The 24696-nt window shown below is 39.8% G+C and overlaps 1 protein-coding gene across 3 annotated transcripts in view; it reads right to left on the bottom strand.

Annotated features, from left to right (window-relative positions):
* The window catches only part of KCNQ1 (potassium voltage-gated channel subfamily Q member 1), a 353917-nt gene that overhangs the window by 276757 nt on the left and 52464 nt on the right, over positions 1-24696 (bottom strand). The gene's annotated exons all lie outside the window — the stretch shown is intronic.

Raw genomic sequence — 24696 nt, 5'->3', positions numbered from 1 at the left:
CTTTTAGACACCTAAAAGCTGTGAAAAATATTCAGAGTCAGCCTGGAAGAACTGCTTAGGATGATCCAAAAAAGTATTCTCAGCTTGGAGCAATGGTATAAACAGTAGTGGATATTACTATCAGTTCTCACTTGAAAGAGAGGTTTATGAGGGGTTTCTATTTTTGGTCTGGTCTGTGTGATTACTTTGTCTACTTCCAGTTTCCTTCTCAAAACTCCCCAATCCACTAGTTGATCTGGGTAGATCAGAAGGTCAGGTATGTCAGAAGAGATTTAAACTTCCTGAAAGTGTTGTGAAATTAAGGAGCCCAGGAGAAAAAAAAATACTTTCTTTACAACTCAAGAGAAAAGATTTCATGTTAATAATCAAGCTCCTTGGGATTCTCTAATTTTTATCAACAGCCAGCTTCAGGAAGACTTATTGCACTCTTCAACGTCTTCATAAATGACTTAGACTCAGGACTTGAGGGAATACTTAGTAAGTTTGCCAATGACATGAAATTGGGAGGAGCTGTTGACACTCTCAAGGGCAGAGAGGCCCTGTAGAGGGATCTGGACAAATTGGAAAACTGGGCAACCACATGAAGTTCAACAAGGGCAAGTGCACCTGGGACACAGCAACCCTGGCTGTACATACAGCCTGGGGGATGACATGCTGGAGAGCAGCTCTGCAGAGAGGGATCTCGGGGTTCTGGTCAACCTCAAGTTGAACCTGAGCCAACAGTGTTCCTGGCAGCCAAGAGGGCAACCGTGTCCTGGGTGCATCCAGCACAGCATTGCCAGCCGGGCAGGGAGGGGATTGTCCCGCTCTGCTCTGCACTGGTGCGGCCTCACCTGGAGCACTGTGTGCAGTTCTGGGCGCCACAGGATAAAAAAGATATTAAGCTGCTAGAGAGTGTCCAGAAGAGGGACATGAAGTTGGTGAAGGGTTTGAAGGGGAAGCCATATAAGAGCAGCTAAAGTCACTTGGTTTGTTCAGCCTGGAGGATACTGAGGGAAGACCTCATGGTGGCTACGGCTTCCTCACAAGGGGAGGAGGAGGGACAGGCACCGAACTCTTCTCTTTAGTGACCAATGACAGAACCCAAGGGAATGGCAGGCAGATGTGCCACAGGAGGTTTAGGTTGGACATTAAGTAAAGGTTCTTCACCCAGCGAGTTGTGGAGCACTGGAACAGGCTCCCCAGGGAGGTGTCACAGCCCCAAGCCTGACAGTGTTCAGGAAGATACTGGACAACGCCCTCAGACACATGGTGTGAACTGTGGGGTTGTCATATGCGGGAACAGGAGTTGGACTTGATGATCCTTGTGGGTCCCTTCCAACTCAGGTCGTTCTATGATTCTATAAGTTTCAAGAGAAGCCATTTGACTTCATAAAAACAAACAAAAAAACCCCAAAAGGCAAACAACCATGCATCTCAAGAGCCCCTAAGCATAATAAGTTTTTAATTTTTTTTTAATGATTAAGTAGAATTTTTCCCATTGATTCCTAAAACCTCTGTTTACCAAAAAGTGACTAAATGCAAATCACTTTCAGAAAGAATTTTTTTTTAATTATGAAACCAAGAGGTTTATTTTTCAGTTTCACAGAGATTTGAATTGCCATGAAACTCAATATGAAGTTCAGAGTTGAACAGGAAAAGACATCCTCCACGTTCTCTCTACCACCACCCACCCACATACTTCTTCATATTGTTACACAACTGTTTCTGGGTAGGAAAGAGAAGGATTTTGGGGAAAAAAAATCTGACACCTAGTTTCATTGGTTTATCTCCACAGGGAGATGTAACTCTTGATTCATTGGAGCACGAGCTCAGCAGATAAAGCAAACCAACGAATCTTCATTCACTAAGGACTGCATATTCATCATGCAGTCACTTCTCGAATCAACTCAGATTGATTAAACTCCTTTCATTAACTGATTTCAGCTCATCTGGTTTATTAACATCTATATAACCCACCTGGGGCCCTTGAACATCTGCTGCACTTGTCTGACTTGTTTTCAGAAGCTCAGGCCCCTTTATTATAAGCATTTCTCAGATTTCTGTTAAGACCTTTAGACTCCCCTGATCTTTCTTAAGAACTATGGCAACTAGAAGCTCTTTTTCTCTATAGAATCATCTCTTGCTGTTGTCCAGCAGAGCTGAACACACTTCTCTCATTCAACCACATGTGTTCAAACAGAAATAATGGGTAGGGCTTCTGAAAGATTGGCAGCTCTTCTGGTCTTCCATAAAGGGAGACACACAGTTCAGGCTGATGGCTGTCCACGCATTTTCATTTTCTACTTCATGATGGTCACAACAAACCACTGAGTTCAAATAGTTACAACCAGGAGTAGGTGTCAGTAGTGGGTGGGGAGCAGTGGAAGATCAAGCATTAATTTGTGCCCCACACACAGAGGATGTTGCTCTTTGGCTCCTTATAAGACATTTTTCTGCATGCATTATACTTACAGAAAAGCTGTTGTCCACTGAATTAATTTTTTGGCACATGAGAAATACATAGTGATGTCCTCATGTGCAAATGGAAAAAAGTTTCCATTCTTCAATGTCCTCCAAATTTCTGAATGTTACACACGATAGCATGAGCTAATAAATATTATGGTAAACAAAAAAATCAACAACACACACAACCACCATATCCTCAGTATATTCTCTGCATAATGGATGCAGAATTTTTTCTGCAAAATTAATTAGGAATTTTCCTGTATTGTACACAAAAAAAATGACGTGTAATTGATTTCATCGATGTTGAATAGCTCAAGACTTCCACACATATTCACCAGTTAATCTGAGGTTTATTTGTAGCTGTATGAGCTGTTCAGAATATTTATTTTGGAAATAGTTAAGAGTTAATTGACTCAAGATTTTGGGGGTGAGAGTGAACTTTCTAGAGTACAAGTCATAGTATGTTAACCCAGACAGTATCTCACACTAGACTGAGTTCCACTAAGATAAAAGGCTTAGAGGGCTCACTGTATAATAAAAAGAGCTCATGTAAGCAAAAGAAATAAATATTTACAAAGAGAAAACTGCGTTTAAATTCCTAAAACCCATCCCACACTGAAGAATCACCACCATATTAGACAGAAACATCACCATGGGGAAGAGCAGGGGGTGAGTAAATGAGCACAAGCAACAGTCTTCCTTAAAAAAATATCTATTTGGAAGTAGTTAGATAATCTTTGACTTTTGAAACTGCTGAACCAGTCAGTTCTATCTCATGTTCAGCATCACACTATTAAACTAAGTCAAAAGTTTCTGTGGTTACTATCAGATGAAGTGAGCTAATTTCCCCTGAGAACTGGCTACACTGACCAGATGTCTTTAGCCAGCTACTCCCCAGATTGAGCAGGAGCAGCACATGCGATGCCTTCTCTGTTACCATGGAGATGGGTTTTCCCATCCACTCTGCAGACGGGCACACAGCAGCTACCAGCTGTTGTCTCGACTTGTTCTCCATCAGGAGAGACTGAGGAAATAAAGTGGGAGAGGTAGGGCTGGGCTTCTCCCAGCCCCGCACCTCATCAACTTTAACCACAGTGCCCAACCCTCAATCTCCTCAGCTGCCGCTTGGGCTCACTGCTATTGTTTAAAGTGCCTTGTGGCACTTCCTCCACTGGTTTTACAGACTTGTAATAGGTCAGCGGCAGCACACAGCCGCTTGATAGAACATGTTCGATTGCTGGGCTGGAAACTTAAGGCTTCCCCAACTCACACTTCTAGCCCAGCATTCCCATCTAAATGGTTTTATGAGCTTAAACCTAAATCTCCAGCAGTAACCCATTTCAGGTGCCTGACATTATTCTCGCTCCATACTTTCAAAGAAAAACTCTGTGGATTAATGGCTCCCTATCCTTCCTGCAAGGCTGGTTAATGCCTTCAATTCCCATTGCTTTTTAACTCCTGTGGAACTTTAATCCGTGTCTGACCATGCTGATGAGCTGCAGAGAAACAGCGCTGGTTAGGATTTTCATTCTTGCGTTTTCTTTTTGAATGCAGCCAAGTTCAAATGTCTAATTATAACATTGCAGAGTTAATGATCAATTTAACAAAGGCTTTAGAGTATCTTTGAAGTCATAACAACAAGCCAAAGGGGAGTTTAAAACGTTAACTGCACAGGGAGCCTACATAGAGAGCTTTCTTAGGATTATCTCTCTCACTTAACAACAAAGTTGAGTCATTTCAGAATACTTCCAGCAACCCCATGCCTTGATCTGGTTGCCACATAACACAGAGCTCTAGCTAGTGTTTATTTTATAGTTCTGAGCAGCACCAATCATTACCCTATTAATTCAAGCATGTTTAATTCAATGTCCTTCAACTACTCAGTCATGCCTATTTGTAACTTTCAAGCAACTACAGAAAGGTACAGCTTGTCACCACATGTATACCTAACAGGCGCTAATCACTAAGGTTAGATATACAATGTAAGTAGGGTACATACTAAGACAGCTACAAGTGATGTTCACTTAAATATATGCTATGTGGTCTCTGCTCCTTTTGCTTAAGGCTCACTTTTTTCCGCTTATCACAGAGGCTGAATTTGCTTTCAAATGTATGTAGCTCCTGCTCATGTCAGTGAGCTATAAATACACATCAGAGGACACACTCTGACCTGTTTATTTTTTAATCTGACATATGTAGCCACTCATATTCTGTATATATTATGCACCATAGCGATACTGAATCGGCACATCCAGAAATAACAATAAGGGCGTGCTCAGCCTGGAGCAGCACACAGAGAAAGCAGTTGGGCTCCTCCTCGCTTCCCTTTCACAGAAATCCTGCCGGTCAGCATCACCAGACACATTTTGCAGAGGTTTTTCAGTGTAACCGCTCAGGTACTCAGACAAGGGTGAAGGTGTAAGGCACCAACCTGTTGATAAAGGTTAAGCAAGGAGTCAGGAGTTATAGATGAGGGGGCAGCCATTGCTGGTGCTCCAAAATGAGCTGAGGGAAAGGAAAAAAACCAACCAAACACACACAAAAACGCAGGCTGCCTGCACGATCTCCACCAACATTCTCCTTTGCACTATACTGAAGAACAGGGCTGCACTTTTCTCCTGTTTAAAGTTACAAGTGAGGAAAACTTCCATAGGAAGAAGCAGAGACAGTCTCTAGAGACGGGCATTGTAAGAGGAACATTTCACAGGTTTGACCAATCAATTTAAGTCACCCTGTGGTTTGCACAGTGACAAGGCCGTAGTGAAGAACTTCTAGGCACATAGGTGCTTATATACAGGGCATTATCAATGAAGAAAATTTATGTATCTTTTTTTCCAAGTGCTACAGTTATAAACCACAATAATTGTATGATGTCATGTAGAATAAGTAAAAGCTGGATAAACTAGATCAGTGAAAATCAGTGTTTCCTCTCTGAACCAGCCAGTGCAATCAGATTTCCTTTCAGATCTCCTGGGAGATTACATCTCACTGCTTGCTTCATTTAAACCCAACTTCCCTAGACCTTATCTATGTGGCAATTTCCACTTCATGGTGAGCTTGTTCATTACATGCAGGTACTGACCCTTATAGCCCTGCCACAGCAAAGATTACAGATGCTTGAGTCTAGAGATCATTTAAGCTCTGATAAAATGTAAAGCAATAAAGTGAAAACAGTCAGTCTACATCACCCAAAAAAGGCTTTCAATGAATACCTGAGTACAACACTGCTGCAATGAGATCATGGAGCATTTTGTAGGTGGGAATTCACTTGAACTCCAAAGAATGCTAGTCTTTCCAGAGGTGATCATGGCACTTACATTCCACAGAAGTAAGAGGATGATTTTTTGCTTTATTTTTAAAGAAATTTTGCTAGGGAAACAAACAAACCAACCCCACACAAACATGGTGAAATGGTATTTGGACATTATATGGCAACCATCCCTACTATTTTTTTCAAAGTGTGCAACACAAACATTATACTGCAACAGCAGTACTAAACTGTGTATTTTTAATCAAATAAAACTGCATCCAAAAGAGAATGAGGTATCAAATTTGTTTGCTTCTCCATGCTTTGAAAGCATAAGGACTTTGATTAAATCAGAAAAAACAAACTCATTAGCTCTCCTGAGGATGTATAGGACCCTGAAAACAGGAGGTGTATCCCAAGGTACATTATTTTTGGTTGCTACAGCTACACAACAGCTATAAATATGCATTATATCCTGAGACAAAGTCTTCACAAATGTTTCAGTGGTTAGTAACCTCTATCATTTCTTCCAAAGAAATATAAGCTCTAGGAACAAAATTTGCACAGCTGTAAAGAGAGCTGGATTCTTTAAGCCTAAACTCTGCCAGAGAGATTGTGGTGACAGGACATCTGTCAACTGACACTTCTTGATATATATCAGGAAGATTCACCCATACTTTTTAGAGATTTAGAAGCTTATATTTCATTTCAGAAATGCAATTAGGCCTGCAATCATCCCACCTCACTTTCTGCTCTTAGCTGGAAAACCCATGGCTCCATCCATAAATCTGTGCAGGAGAGGGGCAGCTCCAGAGAGATGCTGAGACCCTGACTTCAGCATCTCAGCCTCAGGTTAGGTGGCATGTGCTCATACTTGAGCCTCAAGCAACAGCAGCATTCAGGTTCCCGAAAGCTATAAAGTACAAACAAAAAAACCCCACCCAAACCAAAAAAAGAGCTTCGCCATACCACAGTGAGGTAAATGCACAGATTTTCTGCCAGATCCAACAGCTGGGATAAAATAAGTGGGTGCATGCCAGCTCTTCAGTAGGCCATAAAATTCTCATTCTATCAAGTTAGTCTGAGACCAACAAAAGTTTAAACCAATTATTCAGACTCTGAAAAACTGCAGCAGCGAAGGAGCCACTGCAGATGACTCTGTCTCCCAGCTCTTATGGTAACAAGTCACAGCCAGGAGGACAGGTAGGTTAATTTTTATATCCACTGAAACTAAATTCCACAGAAACCAGCTCACTGGTGCCAATTTCTTTTTCAGACAGAACCACCAGTGCAACGCAGCATCCTTACAGTTCCTTCTCATCATTTATGCAGCTCAGATTTTAAACACCTAACAAAATTCAGGGAGAAAGACTCTTCATCTTTAGGCATTGCGCTTTGCGGTGCAATGCATATGGAAAAAGCTGCTACTGCTAGCTTGTCATTTTTGGTGCAAATTTATCAAGTGTTTTGTATTTAGCAGATCATAGCGCTAAGTTTTTGGCACAAGAAAGCTCCTTAACATATTTATCTGACGGCAAAGTCAGGGTTTCCCTGTTAAAAAATCAAGTTATGCCTTCCTCTGTCAAAAAGGAACACTGTTTGTAATCACAATCACTGCAGACTCTACAAGTGCAAAAGGAGGGGGAAGCAACATGGCAGTATCTCACAAATCCCAAGAGAACCTGCAGTAAAAGGCTCTCCTAGCTGCAGCCTCTAGCGTTTCCATCCAGAAGGTTGCAACGTGCAGGTGCTTGAGACAGTATAAACACTATCAAAAGCTGAAATCTCTGTCCAAACAGGAATAAGCAGCTAGGTTCGATATACATAAGACAGGTTAGACAACATCATCATTTCTCTTAAACTTTTCCTTAAATTAATGGTTTGGTTATGTAACCAAATGATGTGTTTACTGCCAAATGTGGTTTTAAATGTACTTACTAAAAGACATGCACATCGCACTACTATAATTCCTGACTGATCATATCAATTTCTAAAATAGATATGTAACTTTTAGAATCCACCTGTTTTGATTCATCTAATGCCATGTACTACAGAAAGACAGAAATAAAATGTGGTATTTAAAGCTTTCCATAACAGTACATTCGTCAACGATACTTGATCAAAGCGTTTGCTTTGACTGTGCCATATTTGTTTAACTACTACTAGTGCTTATTTTAGCCAATACTAAAGAGTTCTGAAGAACATAACCTGGGCAGATGCCAGAAGAATGTAGCTTTTAAACATAACCTTATGCTACTCATAGAGCAAAATCAAGCTCTAACAACATAAGTAAGCAAAACTTTATCATGTACACAAACCTTTCCTGTGTGATTTTTTTTTTTCTTTTTCAAAAGATTTAGTGGCAAAGCCAGGATTTAAGTAGCTTTCCTTATAAATATTTTAGAAGACAGTAGAGAAATTCATGCATAGCTGTTGCTATTGTAAGTGCTATTTGAAGAAATTTAGGAGTTTTACTTTAGTATTTTGATAACCATTAAATAAAGCATTTCACATCAGAGTAGATTTCACTGTCTTCTGTGTAGCTTGTTTTCTTGAGGTCACGTCTTTTGGTAGAGGTTTGTTTGTTTTTTCATCTGGTGTGTTTATCTCTTTACCAGAATCATATTCCTACACTTGAAAGTGTTTTCCAACTTTATTACATAGCCAGTAATTAATTGCCATCATTTTTCATTTTATAATGGTCATCAATTCTGATACATTGCTTAGAGTAAATATAATAACCTTCTACACTCAACGATCTCCACTGGTCTTAACTGTTCTTTCTGAACTATAGCATTCACTAACAAATGACTGCAGAATAAGAATCACATGTGATTTAAACAAAGCACATTCATAGATAAGAGACTGTTCTGTGGACTTGTACTTAAACTGAAGGGCAAAGATTAAACATTTACAGCAAATGACTAGGTTACAGAACAGTCTTTTTACATGTTTATTCTTTAGAAATACGTAAACACACTTCTTTACCCCAAATTGGCAGTAATGGTACTCTGAATCAGACAGCAGCAATACTTCTCTAAAACACAAAGCTCCACAAAAGGCCACAACTTGATTTCAAGTTCACTGAAAAAATGCAACAAGTAGGTACCAAACCTGAACCTAAAATCCCAGCCATGTGCAGAGAAGGAATAACCATCTGTAGCTCAGCATTTTAAACTGCAATTGAAACCTTTGTATTTAATAAAGCTTAACAACAGCACTGCCGGCACTGAATTTTGAGCTTACAAATGTATTTTCAGGTCTGATCCATACATATTCACAGTGCAGCTGGCAGGGAAGATCAAGGCAAAATGCAGCTGCAAATGCCACTTTTCATCCGACTTCAAGGTTTGTTATGTTTCACAGGGTTTCCATTGCTAATAATAAATCTGTCCCTGCCAGCCAAATTAATTACACCAGATGAACACAGATTTAAGAGTGCAGGACCACTGACTGTTTGAAAGCTCCAGAAGGTGCTCCAGATTTCAGATGGTGACAAACACCCAGGAGACTTTCAGGGACAGTTCCCAACCTGCAGCAGTAGTTACCTGTTTGGGCTCCCAAGAGCAAACTCTCTATCCAGCACCTACACCAAAAGCCCTGTGAGCACCAAGCCTGACAGCAGCACTGCAGGGAAGGAAATCAAAACATATGACCCATCATTCTTGATGGCAGCCACTGAAAGAAAGATTTTAATGTAGCTGGTCTACATCACCCCACTAGCAGTGTATCTCTCTTTTGCACTCATATTAAAATGATGTTTTGTACAATTCCACTTCACACAGGACTCTTGGCAATACAGGAGTCACAAGCAAGCTCGCAAATATTTTTGTTTCTTCTAGACAAAACCAAATCTCCTCAAACCAGACTGCAAAGAGCAAAGGTCTTCGCAAACATAGTAAATGCCTTCAGCTACTTAAAATACAATATTTATTTTACTTCAAAGATTTTTAGACTAAATTAATGTAAAGCAAAAAGTCCAAGCAAAAATAGTTTGATGTTTTTTTCTTTTCTTTCCCAACCTCTTAAAACATGCCAGTTGGTCTAGACCTACATATCAGAGGCTAACACAAATAAGTGCATCTTTCATAAAATTTATTCCATAAACAGGAGCTAGACCACTGGACAGATGTAGCAGTTTATTTTAAATGTTTTGGCATCCCTTTTCCCCCATTTCCGTTTCCCTGCACCTTCCCTTTGATCTGGCCACACCCCAGGAGTCAGCCGTCTTCCCTTGCCAGGAAGGTGCTGGCACAGCTCAGCTCAGCCAGATGTTTTGAGGGAAGTTTCATTCCCTCCCTGCTACTTGCTCAAGAGGCAGGAGAGATACTGCTCCAGGCTGAGCTGCCCTCTCACTGGCTCTGGTCATGCTTTCCAACTTGTGAATTAATACGTAAAATAAGAAGCCAATTCATGGAAGAAAACAAAGGGGCAGTGTATGAGAAAAGGTATTTTATTTATTTGATGGTTTAGACCCCTATCATGAGCACTAACAGGTACTTTGCTACCTACAAAACAGAGCACAGATCTATGGAAAAGTGTCCTTCAGCACAGCCTCTCTACTGCTTTTATTCTTCAATACTTAAGTCTCCAGATTATGTTTGGGCCTGAAGTGCAAAGGGGCCCTCAGGTACAGTCAGCTCCCAGGCACCACAGACAGCATATGAAACAGCAGCATCGATCACAGCAGCATGTTCTTAGAAGCTCTCAGGAAGCCGAGGGTGGAAATTCGTGAATTTTTCTCTTGTTCAAGGACAGGCTTGCCTGCTTTCCTCCACAGTCTTCCCCAGCCAGGAAAGCACAGAATACCTACGGACACATTCCCAGAAAAGCCTGACAGCTGTAACGGTACAAGACAAGGTAGATGGGAGTTTGCAAATTTTAATAGCATCCAGTACATTAACTATTACAGCTTTTTCTTTCAAGAACTGACTTTGTCAGGAACACTGAGAACCCAGCTGTAGACTCTAACCTTGTTCTTAGTCTTTCCTGAATCACACCTTATTGTTCCATAGAAATATTAGCCTTTGTTTTATAAAACATTAAAGGAGACTGAAGAACCACTTTTTTCAGAATTGGCTGATGAAATAAAAAGCTATATATTAATCTCAGAGACATGCTCAAGCATAATCATACAACTTTCTGCTTTCCTATTAATTTTCTTGGTTTTGAGGTGAAAGCAAGGAATCTAGTAGTCCAGTAGAGTTTAACAAGTGATACAGTTAAAAAAAACAAAACAAAACAAAATTATCTTGGGAAAAGGCTTGTCTGGTGACATCGGCAGCATTGGCGACTGACCCCTAGGGAAGTGGGACAGTCTTACACAGATGGGAAATAGCTGGGAAGGAACTACATGGAAGCACTGAAACATTAGACCCTACCTAGTGGCTGAAAACTCAAGTGCAAGGTCCAGATGCTAAAGTCTGAATGTGTTAGCATCATTGTTAGGGAACTGATACTAAGTGACAGATAGATTATATTACATAAAGTTCAATCTCTGGCTGCCCACAATGGCTCCTAATTCAAACAAAGGCCTGACAAGCTACTGACAATAAATAAATCAAAGGAAAAAGCACATTGCTTTGAAATTTTAGCCTGACAGCCCGAAACATTACAGTAATCTCATTTATTAAAAGGACTACTTGATTTTGACCTAATACTACTTTACCAAAGCAACTGAAAATCATTGATTTCCTGTGTTATAAACTGAGATGAATAAAAAACTAAGAGATTACAAATTAAAGGCCTTCTTTGTTCTGTATATCACTTCCGCTATGCTGGTCACTCAGATGCCATTGTTTTTCCTCCTAGTCCCACAGCACATCAAAGTTATCTTACTGGGAAATAAAACAAAATGAAGAGAGAAACAAAAATCTTTTCCAAGGCTTTTACTGTTTGTTTTCAGCCTTACATCCAAGACTAAAAATAAACATGAAAACGGCAGTTTTAAAAAATGCCCCGTATTAGTTCAATTTTCATTTTTGTTAAATTCTTTTGGTCCTGAAGCCTCTTGGGATAGAGGCTGGGATTCATATTTATAGAAAAGTGACTGAAAGACACTTTAATTTTAAAAAGTTGATATGCAAGCAAAGTGGTACTGTGCATGAAAACCTAGATGCACATTCAGAAAGGCGATGCGTGTCACTCACAACTCTAAAAGGGCAGAAGATCCTGCAAATTCCAATCAACATTGGCTTTCTGTGTTTGAATCCTCCACACCTTGCAAACCGCTGCATTCAGTAATTAAAGTTCAAACTAGGGAAGGAATGAGAGCAGATACAGTTTCACAATAAGTGACATCTGCAATCCTTCAAGGAATTATAATACTCAAGACATCCTTATTCAAAGAGGTGACAGAAAAATAGAAACAACAAGAAGAATCTGATCGTGTGCTTCATCTTACATCTAAGACACTTCGCAATGTCTTCCTCCACCTCTTACACCTTCGCACCAAAAGGTTTCATTGACAGTCCCCATGATCTTGCTCCAATCCTCTAAACTCTCCTTTAATTATTAAGAAAAAAGAAATCCCTATTAGCAACTTCATCAATGCCACACCAAATTTAAGACTAATAAGAAAGAGACAGCTGTTTCAAGGAATAGACAACTCAGAGTGAGGCAACTGCCATCAGAAAAAAAGTTTCTCTTGCTTGTCTCCTTGTTCTCTCCATAACAAACCACCACCAAACACTAAAACTATTTGTGATGCTGTCCTGCATTTCTATGCCTTTCAATGCTCAAAGAGCTATAGCAGCAGAATGTCCCACTTCTCATCTGCTGTCTTCCAGATGATCACCCTACCAGATGTAAGTAGCAATAAGCTACACATTTGCAGGAAATCTACAAGAACCATAGTGCTGAGGAGTTCTTATATTAAGAAAACATTGAAACCCAGGCCCCTGCTCCCTGAATCTACTTAATGGAGATTTAAAGTGCCAGAGGATATTTGTCTGAATTAGCATCGATTCCCCCTCCCTAGCAAAGAGCATGGCAACACTGCAGTGAGAAAAGGACCAAAGGGAAATGCCTTACCCTGCATATACTAGCTTCTTCTTTCCAAATGAAAGTTAACTGCAGACACCAAATCAGAAGAAATCAGCAATTTAGATAGAGATCACAGAGCTCATTACATAGCTACAAAGATATGATTTGGTTTTAAAGAGACAAACATCCCTGCCCATAAGCTACAAAACAAATGAAGCTGCTGAGAAGTGAAGCCTAGCGGTCTCGTGTGTTGAACACTCAGAAAACAGAGTTCACATACTTTCCAAAAAGTGGAATCAGCTCCTGAAAAAGCTTTCTCTTAATGGCTTCACTAGCATTTCAGAACCATGGTTTCTAGACCTTGATGAAGTAAAGATTGACAGGCTGCCTGTTTTGGGATTTGTCATTTAACAGAAGGGCAACAGTGCAACCCGAAGCACAGCTGAGCTGCTCACCTCTGACTCTCATTGGCTATTAACCTGACACAATCAATTAAAAAAAGAAAAGGAGATTTCATGTTGCCACTACACTACTAAAATGAATTTTTCCAACATTTTACCATGGGTTTCCTAGTTTTGTTACTAAAATATAAAAATAGGTCTTTGATTACAAACAGTTATTAATTTTGATTACTGCTGTAAAATTTACGCTTTCAAGGTCTACAAAATCCCAGATCTATTCCCTCCACCTTACCCACTGCATCACAAATGTACTTGTAAGCATATACCAGTAGAAACTTTGACTTCAATACAGTCACTATACTGCTCCTAATTTTCCTGCATTTTTTCCTTGCAGATGAGATAGCAACTCACTAAGCTTACTGTTTAGAATTGGAAGTAAGGGAAGAATTCTTTTCTTTATATAGTTTTAAACTCTGTTCGCTTTAAAAAGGTACATGACTCATAGTGGTTAAATATTTAACTATTTCACTAATGAGTTGGATCCTAACATGCAGGTATAATAAGATGTGTCACTATGTCTGAAAAATCCCACTCATATCCAAGCTACTTTTCAAAATTTATTTATATATATATATATATATATATATGCATATATATATACACACATGCTAGCAATCTATAAGGTAAGTTGCTATCTCGAGACTAGTCTACACACACAGTTAGTAGTGGAATTCTGCATAGAGATATGTGGGGCTTGGGGCTCGGCTGTGTTTTCTTTTCATCAAAACAGCTGCAGTAATTCAAACTCAAATGTGTCTATTATTGTATTAATAATAATGATGACATAATAGTACAATTATACCCTACGGGACTAGGCTATGCTGACGCGTGTAACCACGTGCTCACGATCACTTCAAAGACAGTAGGAGACTGAAGATATTACCACACCCAACTCCTCATTACTGCACTTCTCATCTTGGAGATTACCACCCACAAAGCTGAAAAATGGTAACCTATTGTGGAAGTGCTCTTAGCCCTCTTCGATCTAACCAAATTAGTTTTAACCATCTTTGGTGGTAAACAAAGCCTTCTGGGGCAGCTCGGCGCTGCAGCAGGCTGTGGAAGCAAATGCAGTACAATCCAGTTCTGGGCAGAGCACAATCCCATCAAGGGGCAGCAGTGAAGAGCAAGCAGATGATGCTGCTTACACTCTTCCAGAGAGCCTTGCTTCTGCAACCCTGTCTACACCCTGTCTGCTCTAACAGAGTTTGCACAAAACAGCTTTTGTTTGTAGAGACAGCCTAGCTGCCAGTTCAAGTTCAATAACTGGCTCTGGATTATAGTAGGCATGCCTAGACCTGTAGGACAAAATTAATTTCAGTCAAGTTGGTCTCAATCAGCTGTCAGGTTGATATCCTGCTGTTCTGCAGCAAAACAGATGCAAAGTAAACATAAAATGCTACTTAATTCATTATTCAGTCAAATCAATACAAGAGAAGCACAGAGCTAAATATGTAAAATAAGAACCCAAAATCTCAGCTTTCATATTTAAAAAAAAAGCTTTCAAGAAACTAAATTAAGAAATAAGACAATAATTTAAATATGTTTCTCTCTCCAGTGTTATAATTGCTGAGGCCCATCACTGAACCTGAATGCATGGAACAGGCCAAAGCTGGGACTTCTATAAATTACGTTCTTTCTCTGCTTCAGTGCCTGGCACGAGGTAACTCACGCTTCCTTCCGCTCATCTTTTCACCACATCATCCATTTAGGTTGCAAGGTCCATGAGGGTAGGAACTATCTTTTTGAGCCTGTAGGCCCCCGCTTTACTAGGTGTTGTACTGGATCTTACAGGCAGGGCCCTTTGAATGGGCTGTAATATAAACAACAATAATAATAACCTTTCTCAGAAGGAGAGCACGCAAGTCTGCTTGTAAATCGTGTTGCATATAAAGTTTCCATCACACTTTTAACTATCAAAAGCTAACAACTCTTACTCTACAGTTCCACAAACACTTTAAGCCAGTACTGCTGCCAAAAGAAGCAATCTCATCTGGCCAAAAAAAAGGTTAGTTTGAACCCATCTGGGTTCTCCAAGGCAGTTTGCAACTTAGCTGCACAAATGCTTGTGTTGGCAAAAGGAATGGAGCAGCAGGACTATTTCTTAGCATGGCAGTGCCAGTTTATGCAGGCTGAAACCCATTCTTCAAAGTGCAGCCTGGGTTCTCTGAAGTATTTATCTCACAAAGCCAAGTTAGGGTACAAAAGCTGAGGGTCACCCAACTTTACTCGCAGAACTGCTAATACCTCCCAAGAATGCTGCAAGGTTAAGTACATTCGTGTTTGTAAGACATTACAGAAGTAAGATTAGCAAATATTTAACTTTCTCTCCTCCCTTTTCCCTGCCCTGACCACTAAGTATAACTCATTCCGAGTTTCATGTACTAAATCAATGAGTTGGAGCAGTTCCTAGAAGGGAGCTGTCAAGCTCCCGCCTGTGGGCCAGATGGAGGTCAGTCATCATACGCACCTATTCTGATTTTAAACTGTTCTGCAATGTTGAAGCTGAAACAGCATCTAAATACCTTTTACCCACCCTACTGCAGGGAACCATGGAATAGTCAGATTACCCCTACAACAGGTGTCCTTTCTCACCTTGATATGAGCAACAGCTGCAGAGGGATAAAGGACAAGTAAATCAAGTCCTTTTGCATGTATTCCACATGTAAACACTTCCTCTAAAGCTGACAGAAACAATGAAAAGGAGTGTTTCTGAAAGGTACCTTAATAAGGATGTTAGCAGCATGCCGGAGGAAAAGAAGGGTCAGCCTCAGTGTCATCAGCATAAGGGAAACCCCAGTGGGGCAGTACATAGCTTGATCTTAAAGACTGGGTGTGAAAACAGGCATTTTGGTTATTTCATCAGTTCTTCAAAGTCCTGCTGTTTCTGAGAGCAGATATCTGAGAGCAGAATTCTCGATATCATCTTAAAAATTTGCTCCTGTTCAATGGGTTCGGTGGAAAAATGCAATGTAAACAATACACTAAGGTACAGGTCCCCAGAATCAATGAACAATTGAAACAGCTGAGCTGTGCAGAAGTTTCAGGACATCTGCCCCAATGTTTGGTCCCTAGAGGCAACCTACAGAATTTACTACAGTGAGCAGCCTTCGATGCTGCTGCAACCAGGGCACATGGGCACCCATCCTTGTTTGCAGCCAAGGCACAGGACGTGCCAGGAACACGGAACAGAAAACAACGGGTGCAGCAGCTCTCAGGGCTGGCAAGACTTCTCCAGCAGCTCACTACAAACACCAAGATCTACAACAAAATTAATTTCTTTCATAAGCACAGAAAGTATAAACGCTCATGCTATGCATTGCTAGCTACTGAGTCAACAGCTGTCACAAACTCCTCCACAAGACCTTTTTGATTACTGAGATAAAATAGGACTGGGTCCCGTATTATAACAGGAACAATCCTAGAAACTCTTTGTGCAAGACAAGTCTAACAGAACAGATGCTTCAGTCATTTTTCATACCACCAAAATAAATCAGATAAAAACAACTTTAAAACATTAAATGTGAGATAAATACAGCTTGTAGTTATTATACATAAATCAAACTCTCGTGCTTCCTAGGCTATCCCAAGTACAAGCAAATACTGTTCAAGAAACTTTTCCTATTACACCCCAATCGTGTTAATATTTATGCACACAGGAAGCTCTGCTGAAGTCATGATGACTACTCATATGCACAAAATTAAATATACTGTACAACTGCAAGTCTCATGCCACAAAATCTTCACTTACAAGTGTAGAACCTAATTTGGTTGCCTCTACCCACATACATTAAAAAAAAAAGCATATAAGCAGATAAAGTCTTGACTTCCCCCCATCTCACTAAACCATGGAATAAACTCTTAGTAGGGTGGAGTTGCCAGAGGCTCTATTCCATACAAATGAAATCCAGAGAGAAGTGTTTTTTCTAATCATTGCTAAAAATAGAAACAGGTTCTATATATAGAAAGATAGATACACAAAGAGGCATACATATAAATGCAGTAACAGGGTGATCTCTACAGCTTTTTGTTCCTTCTCTGTGCACAGGGTCAGGTATTTGTCACTTTTTTCATGGCGTGGCAAGTTTCTAACATTTCATTGACCCAATCCCCTTCCAACAGCAGTTAGTGCTCAGTACTGAGATGCGCTTCCTGACCAAACACAGAAGTCAAGGAATGAAATAACGAAGGTTTTAGCAAATGAACTCAAGCTTACTTTAGAAATTGCCAAGAAAACCATCAAGAAGTCCGGTTGCTTTTGGTCTTTAGCCAGTTAATTTAACCCACTTAACCCAACATCACAAAATGAAATTCCTAATGCATTCAACTTGTTTAATTTCTCTCTACAAACTCCTGGAACCTCCTTTCTTCTTAGACATTGGTGCTCCCAGCTCTTCTGCACTACAATTACACACCTCCAGAGTTTATTCCAGTTTTGCCTACCAAGGGCCACTTAAAGCCATTCAGGGGCCACCAGCTAGTGACAGCTGGCAAACTCAGACCTGTCTCAGTAGTCTATCATATGTAATCAATTGCAAATAGAACTTCAACAGACTCATCCCATTATTTCCTAGCTGATTACCCCCGGGAAAACAAGCCAGCAAGCTTCCACTTTGAATCACGAAGATAGTTTTGCCCCTCTTCCTCATTCCCAACTTCTCCCTTTCTTCCTCTTTGCATCAGTTCACTGCACTGTTTCAGTTTTTCAGCTTTATATCCGTTATGTTATGTCAGCTGTTACATTACGCTTAAAACAATAGACTCCAGCTGGCTGAGGTCAGATGTGAAAACAAGGGCCTAACAAAGCCGTAGACCCTCCAGTTATACTGAAATTGAGATACACACTGAATGTAGCACTTAATGACAAACTACTTTCCAGACATTTGGGCAAAGCATAAAGGAAACACCTGTCACTGCAAGCATTACACACTAATCCAGATAAAACCTAAATTTAAAAATCTTTCTTTTCACTGCTTGGCTCTATATCCACCAGTATTTCACAGTTTTAACTTTTCCCACCCCCCCCAATATGGAATTTGTATTACTCTGCTTATTTACTAAAATATTAAATAGTGAAAAGTTTAAATATTTTCAAAGAAAAATATGTCTACTATGTTTCTTTTAGAGTTTACCAAGCAAATGCTCTCAGTTTGATATGCATTTACACCTCAGAAAAATTTTAGTCAAACTTTAACCCTTAAGTGTAAAGCTTGACGGAAGTGAACAGATGTAACAGTGAACAAAATATACTTTTTTCAGTGAGGGTATTTTCTTCGATGCACCTTTAAATGAAATTTATTGGAATGCAGCTATACTAAAAAATAAAGAAACAAAACACAGGTATACTATGTGACTTATGAGAGCAAACAGAAGCTCTTGAGAACAGGTGAACTAATAATAATTGGAGCACATATCCCCTATTTTTCACAACGCTGCATGCAACGTAAAAGCAAAGTTTTCTGAAAACTGCCACACAACTGCAGTTCATATATGAGAAGCTGGGAAGTTTGCTCAGTGCAAAAGGACAGCTTGGCACTGTGCTCACGTCGGTCTTTGGCAAGGAGCCCCACGCTGCCAGCGCAGGAGATCACCATGACAGATCATGTAGGCCACCAAGCAGCCAGCAGACGGCACCAGTCTGTCACCAGTGGGTCGTGCTGGCCTGCAATCTGTCACCAGCTCCACCGTGAGCTTCAGGAAGGTCGCTCTTCCCAAAGCCTCTCTTAGTCTTCAGAGTTTGAGCCCCAAGTAATGCTTGCTGCTTCATAGCCATCTCAGCCCAACATACTATGGAGACAAATGCTAAATTCTGGTTCCTTTACACACAGTGATGTAGTTACAGACTTTATTTTAAATGGCAGTGTTCAGGTATGCCACCACAGAACTCCACGTACAGAAATTCAAAAGAGGAGTAGTTGGCTTTTTTTCACAGCTCTTAGAAAAGGCAGAAATGGAAGTAACCAATTTTCTGCATTCAAGCTTTTCTTTATAGAACACACACTGCAGTCTTGCAGACTAAAATAAGAATTCAAACCCAGAACTTTTGAACCTGCTAGAAGAAATGTATGAAATACATGTAAAAAGAGTTTTCTAACCCATAAAAATCACTTCTTATTCTTATCATATACATCTGAATGTAATTTTTGGTGGCAACTTTAGAGAAGTTTAGCCAAATAAACTTATTGTTTTTCCCCACTGAATAAGGAAACACTTAAGACAATAGTAAGAGTATACCTGGAAGGACACAACATACTAGAAATCCCTCAGTGTGTTAAACAAGTTCAGTAACTTTTTCTTTCTCCTCCATGCAAACGCTTGCTCAATTCATTTCACTGGAAGCTTTAACTGTTTTCACTTTTTTCTAAAAGCCATCCAGAAGATGAGAAACTAGGTAGGCCAAAGAGCATGAATTTTGAAGCAACAACCACAAAGTGGCCAGAGTTGTCTCTGGCAGCAACATTTCCACAGCCCTTTTCTTCCACCTCTCTCTCCCAGAATTATCTTTGTTGATTACTCGTATAAAATTCCTCAAGCCCATGTGAAAAACCACCTCTTTATTAGTAGTTCACTTTTTCCAAAAGATATTTTTTACCTACTTAGGACACCATCCAAGGTCTGAACCCAGCCGCCCCAGACACAGCGTAATCCAAGGCTGCCCTCTGCAGACCCTGAAGTGAAGCGAGAGCTGCGTTCTACAAGTGTTTGATTTTTAGCACACATTACAACAAAAAAGCAGCTCATTTTCCTTTACTTGTCTTAGCATACTTTCCTTCCATATCACCTCTTTGATCCTTCTTGGCATTCTTTTTCAGCTCAGACGTCATCTACACCAAACAGTAACAACAGGGTGGGTTGTTTTTGTTTCTTGTTAGTTTTAAGTCCATTTCATTAAATTGGTTCAGCTGTCCCTAACAGACAATCTTATTCCCATTTTTAGAAGCTCCTGATTTGGCTCCCTCAGACCTGTTCACAATGGACATAAAGCAGAATTTAAGCTGGACTAAAAGCATGTTCACACAACCTTCTGAACCAAATCAATTCAATCCCTTTAACATCACATTTACATTAAACACATAATTCTCCTGTACAGACCAGGGGAGTTGACAGGCGATTGCTTTGCGAACAGCTGGAAAAAGTTAAGATGTTACTACCAGCAGCATTTCAAACCAACGCAGCTGATTTTGCAATGAAGCAGATTAGAAGCACTCACGTTATCTGCCAGTACAGTTCGGCTACAAACATCAGAACCACAGACTGAAACTCAACGAGAAACACTGGGGTTCAGATTCCGAGGAAGCTCCGTGTTCCAGCTACTAACTGTACTGCCACCTAATTAAAAGGAAGAGGGTGATTTTCATTTCTGTTCATGTTTCCGAGCCTTCGAATCACTCACATCTGGCTTTTTACTTTAAAATGTAGAGAAGTTGATTTCAAATGAAAGCTGGGATTCTCAACCTCAGCTGTCAGTGGAATGACAGAGAGGAAATGCTGCAGCAAGTGAGTCCCTGGGCAGGTCAGTCTGCATTTCCAGCAAAGGAAAAGGATTGAAGAACGCAAGTCCAGCATTCACACATCTTCTGCACCAGCTCACTCTTTGGTCAGACCAGGGGACACGGCTAAGGCTGCAGAGGCAAATTTTTCACTTTCTCGGCTCCAGTTGTTCTTCAGAATCTATAAATTAGACCAGCCTGTAGAGCTACCACCAGGCACCCTTTACAGACATTAATCCCCCTTAATTTTTCCAATAGATGAAAATGCACCAATGTCCAGATTGTAAGTCTCTGTCTTGGCATTCTTAACCAAGAAAGGTAATCAGAAAAAATAAACGATGGAACAACTTTGAACCATTTGTTTTCTGTGAAGACCATCTTCAGAATCAAAAGCTGTAGGTATTTTTCTTTCTTACAATACTCACAAAACACTCCAGCAAAAAAAACCGAAGGCTCATACCAAAAAAAAGAAAAATTTTAAAAAAAATCTAGATTTCTTTTAGGCCCAGACTCAGTGCCACTTTCTCTTCACTGTAGGAATAATTTCAATGCCAATAACATAAATGTTAACCACCCAAAACTATTACTTTTATCTTAATTGATAGTCTATTTAATGTTCAATAACCGCTTAATCTCTTCAGTAAGAAGTATGTTAAAGTAGAAAAGGAACTCAAAACAGAAAGCTGGAAAGAGCTTATACTTTCATTACTTTCATCATAAAAACATACTCTTCCTTTTTTTTTTTTTTTGTTGGAATCAATACTGAAATGAGATTCCTACCAGAAAATAGCTTTTTCAGGCACACTAAATATCCCTTGGTTCAGCAGAATACTTAATCCCCTTGGATCAAGCACTTGGATTTTCTTAGATCATGCTGAGATAACAGCATTCTGCTGTGTTCTGGCACTATAAAATCCTTGCTTATGAAAATAAAAGAAAAATACGGCCTCTCTGGGAACATACATCTCTGAATTACTTTTTTCCGTAGTTTAAATATTGTAGTCTCAAAATCAATTTTTACACAGATATACCACATTCTTTTTATGAGTCATGGCAAAAGCTCTCCCACACCACTATTTTAAATGGGCCAAGTGTACATATATACCCTTCAAAATGATGGTCCTTTCAGAGTCTTGGCTCAGACTCCAGCTCACGCTGGGCAAGTGCCCATGTGTAACCGGAGTCAAACCCCTCCAACAGCACCATCTAGTGAAAAAACGTTAAACACATGCAAATTTAAACAGTTTTCACTGCATTCTGGAAACTAACAAAAGGCCAATTCTCTCCTAATCTCCCATTACAACTGCATTTAGGGATAGCTTTCAGCAAGGGTCTTTGCCTTGTGAAGTGTGGTGACAAGCAGAGAAAGATTCAACAGCTAATTGTAAAACTTTTTGTCTAAAACTGGAACACCACTTAGAACACATATAAACTTTTCCTTGTTTATTTTTCCAACGTTAAGCTTGTATTTTTCTTACTGTTGTGAAAAACAAAAGCATTTTTAAATGCTTTGAAATTACTGATAACGTAACATCTGGTGTGGTGAGGGGCCTGGAGCACAAGTCTTAAGAGGAGCAGGTGAGGGAAGTGGGGCTGTTCAGCCTGGATAAAAGGAAGCTGAGGAGAGACCTTATCACTGTCTACAACTACCTGAAAGGAGGTTGTAGCATAGAGGGTGTTGGTCTCTTCTCCCAAGTAACAAGTGATAGGACAAGAGGAAATGGCCTTAAGTTGTGCCAGGGAAGGTCTAGATTGGACATTAGGAAAAATTTCTTCATCAAAAGGGTTGTCAGGCATTGGAACAGGCTGCCCAGGGAAGTGGTGGACTCACCATCCCTGGAGGTGTTTCAAAGATGTATCAATGAGGTGCTTAGGGACAAGGTTTTGTAGTGGATTTGGCAGCCTTAAGTTAACAGCTGGACTCTTATCTAACCTAAACGATTCTATTATTTCCTCCTCTGGTAGTGGGAGGTGATATTATAAGACAAGCAGCTCCAGAATAAAAAGGAAAAATACATACATATAATCTCAACCACCTTTTTAGCTCTTATTTTCATATAATTGTAATATCTTGTATGACTATATTATTTGAAGAATGAAATTCTTGTTCATGAAAAAGGGCATGCTCAGCTTTCATCTATAACTTTCTTGTCACCAGTCTCCTTGGTTTTAAAAAGACTATCTGCTGAAGTTGTGCAGGTGCTTAGATCTTTCACAAGGTCAGAGCAAAATGCTTTGGCTATGTGGAGGAAACAAAGCAATATAGCTCTTAATTGTGAGTGTTTTCAAGGGTCTTGTCTGAATGATTTTTCAGTCAGGAGAAACAGATTCTGTACTTTTCCCAACGTGCATTTTCACAACTGGGCTGCAGCAGGGATTCTGTAACAACAGTAGTGTGCACATAACACACACACGCTTTTACAGTTATTCCATCTCATTTTCAATGTGAATCAGATTTACTGTGCCTGTGCAGTAAACTCACCTAATCAGACTTGCTACGTGAGGCTGTTCGGCTCAGCATACCCACGTGCTGACTGAGCACTAACTTCCAGACATTCAGCATGATAGAATCATTTCTCAAATTTCCAGACCTAAGGCTGCCTGGTCAAAGCCTCTCCTCACCCCCGCCAGAATACAAGTCCACAAATCTCAAATAAGCAAAATTTCAAAACATGGCACTACACATTTGATACCATGAACTCTCTCAGCCTTATATTTGATTTACTACAAAGCAGAATTCATTTGGAGAGAATTCTACCCTACATAAGAAATTATGTCTCAATAAAAGGCAGCCTGTTCTTGACAAAGGTTCAGTAATTTTCCCTTTGAGAGCAGACAGGGAAAGGTGGACTCAATTTTTTATAGTCTTCAAAAAAAGGAGTTAAAGGTCTCCAAGTGTTACTTTAATCTCACAGGGCATACACTCAGGCAGTATAACTCGTTTCATGGAACAACTTGAGGTCTCATAAACCTCAAATTCCACATGGCCAAAGTTCCCTCCTCTCCTTCTCACTGTCCCAGTGAAGCCCAAGTAGAAAACTCTTCTTTCAAGCTTCCCATACTCCTCTGGTAGGCTGCTGCTACAGTGCTGCTCCTCTGAGGTCCCTCTCACTCAGAATTAGTTTGTAAATCAACTTGTTTGCCCTTCTTTGCTCACCTACCCTGACAATGTTACCTACTTTAATTGTCTGGCTCCCAATTAAAACTATTATTGTGATGTAACTAAAAGTTCCTCTCAAACACAACCACTGCAAAGCAGTAGAAAGAGTGTTCTCCTAAGCTTTAATAAGTCTCCTTACATTACCATTGAGTTTGGAAGCTTGCATTTTGCTTCTTCCTGTTTTGTTTTTTAATCCTTGTCTGCTGTTACACTTTATTTTACTTCTTTCTTTGCATTTTACAGCTTCTCTTCAACCTGTCATCTGTGATTAACACCCCCCTTAAGAATCCAGTTGCATCTAATTTTGACAGCTGGTAATGATATATTAGAGTGAATGTAAAATTTTAAGACAGAATAGGAAATTTTACAGTTTAGATGCTATCACGAAGCAGACTGTGACATTTATTTGTGTGTTGCAAGGTGCCACGATTCCTTTGGAAGTCCCACCAAAACTGGATAGAGCGGAGAACACACTGGCCTATCTGTTGCTTTTGGCTGTAATCCCTTCAGTTTCTTAAAAATTACCACAGTTTATCCTTTAAGAAAACAATACGCCAACACTGAATAAACAAACAACTACTGAATTCCCAAGAAACCATGACAGTAGAATTTCAATGCTAAAAATTAACTGCAGTTTTTCTCATGATATAGAAGAGGAACACTCATTCTCACTACTTAGAAAGCAAGATAATACAGCATAGTATGGACACTCAATACATACAGGATATTACATATATTGTATATAACCCTGAAAGCATTGCATACATATTACACTGAATGTATTTCACACCTGCAGACAATACATACTGCATACAGTATGAACACACAAAATGAGCTCCATGATTTCACAGAGGGGAAAAAAAAAAAAAAAATGAAGCATCATGTCAACCTTAAATCTATACAAAA

Source organism: Streptopelia decaocto (genome assembly GCF_964273445.1).
Source record: "Streptopelia decaocto genome assembly, chromosome: 7".
NCBI lineage: Eukaryota > Metazoa > Chordata > Aves > Columbiformes > Columbidae > Streptopelia > Streptopelia decaocto.
The sequence above is the reverse complement of the archived record's forward strand: the minus strand, read 5'-3'. Positions and strand labels throughout refer to the sequence as shown.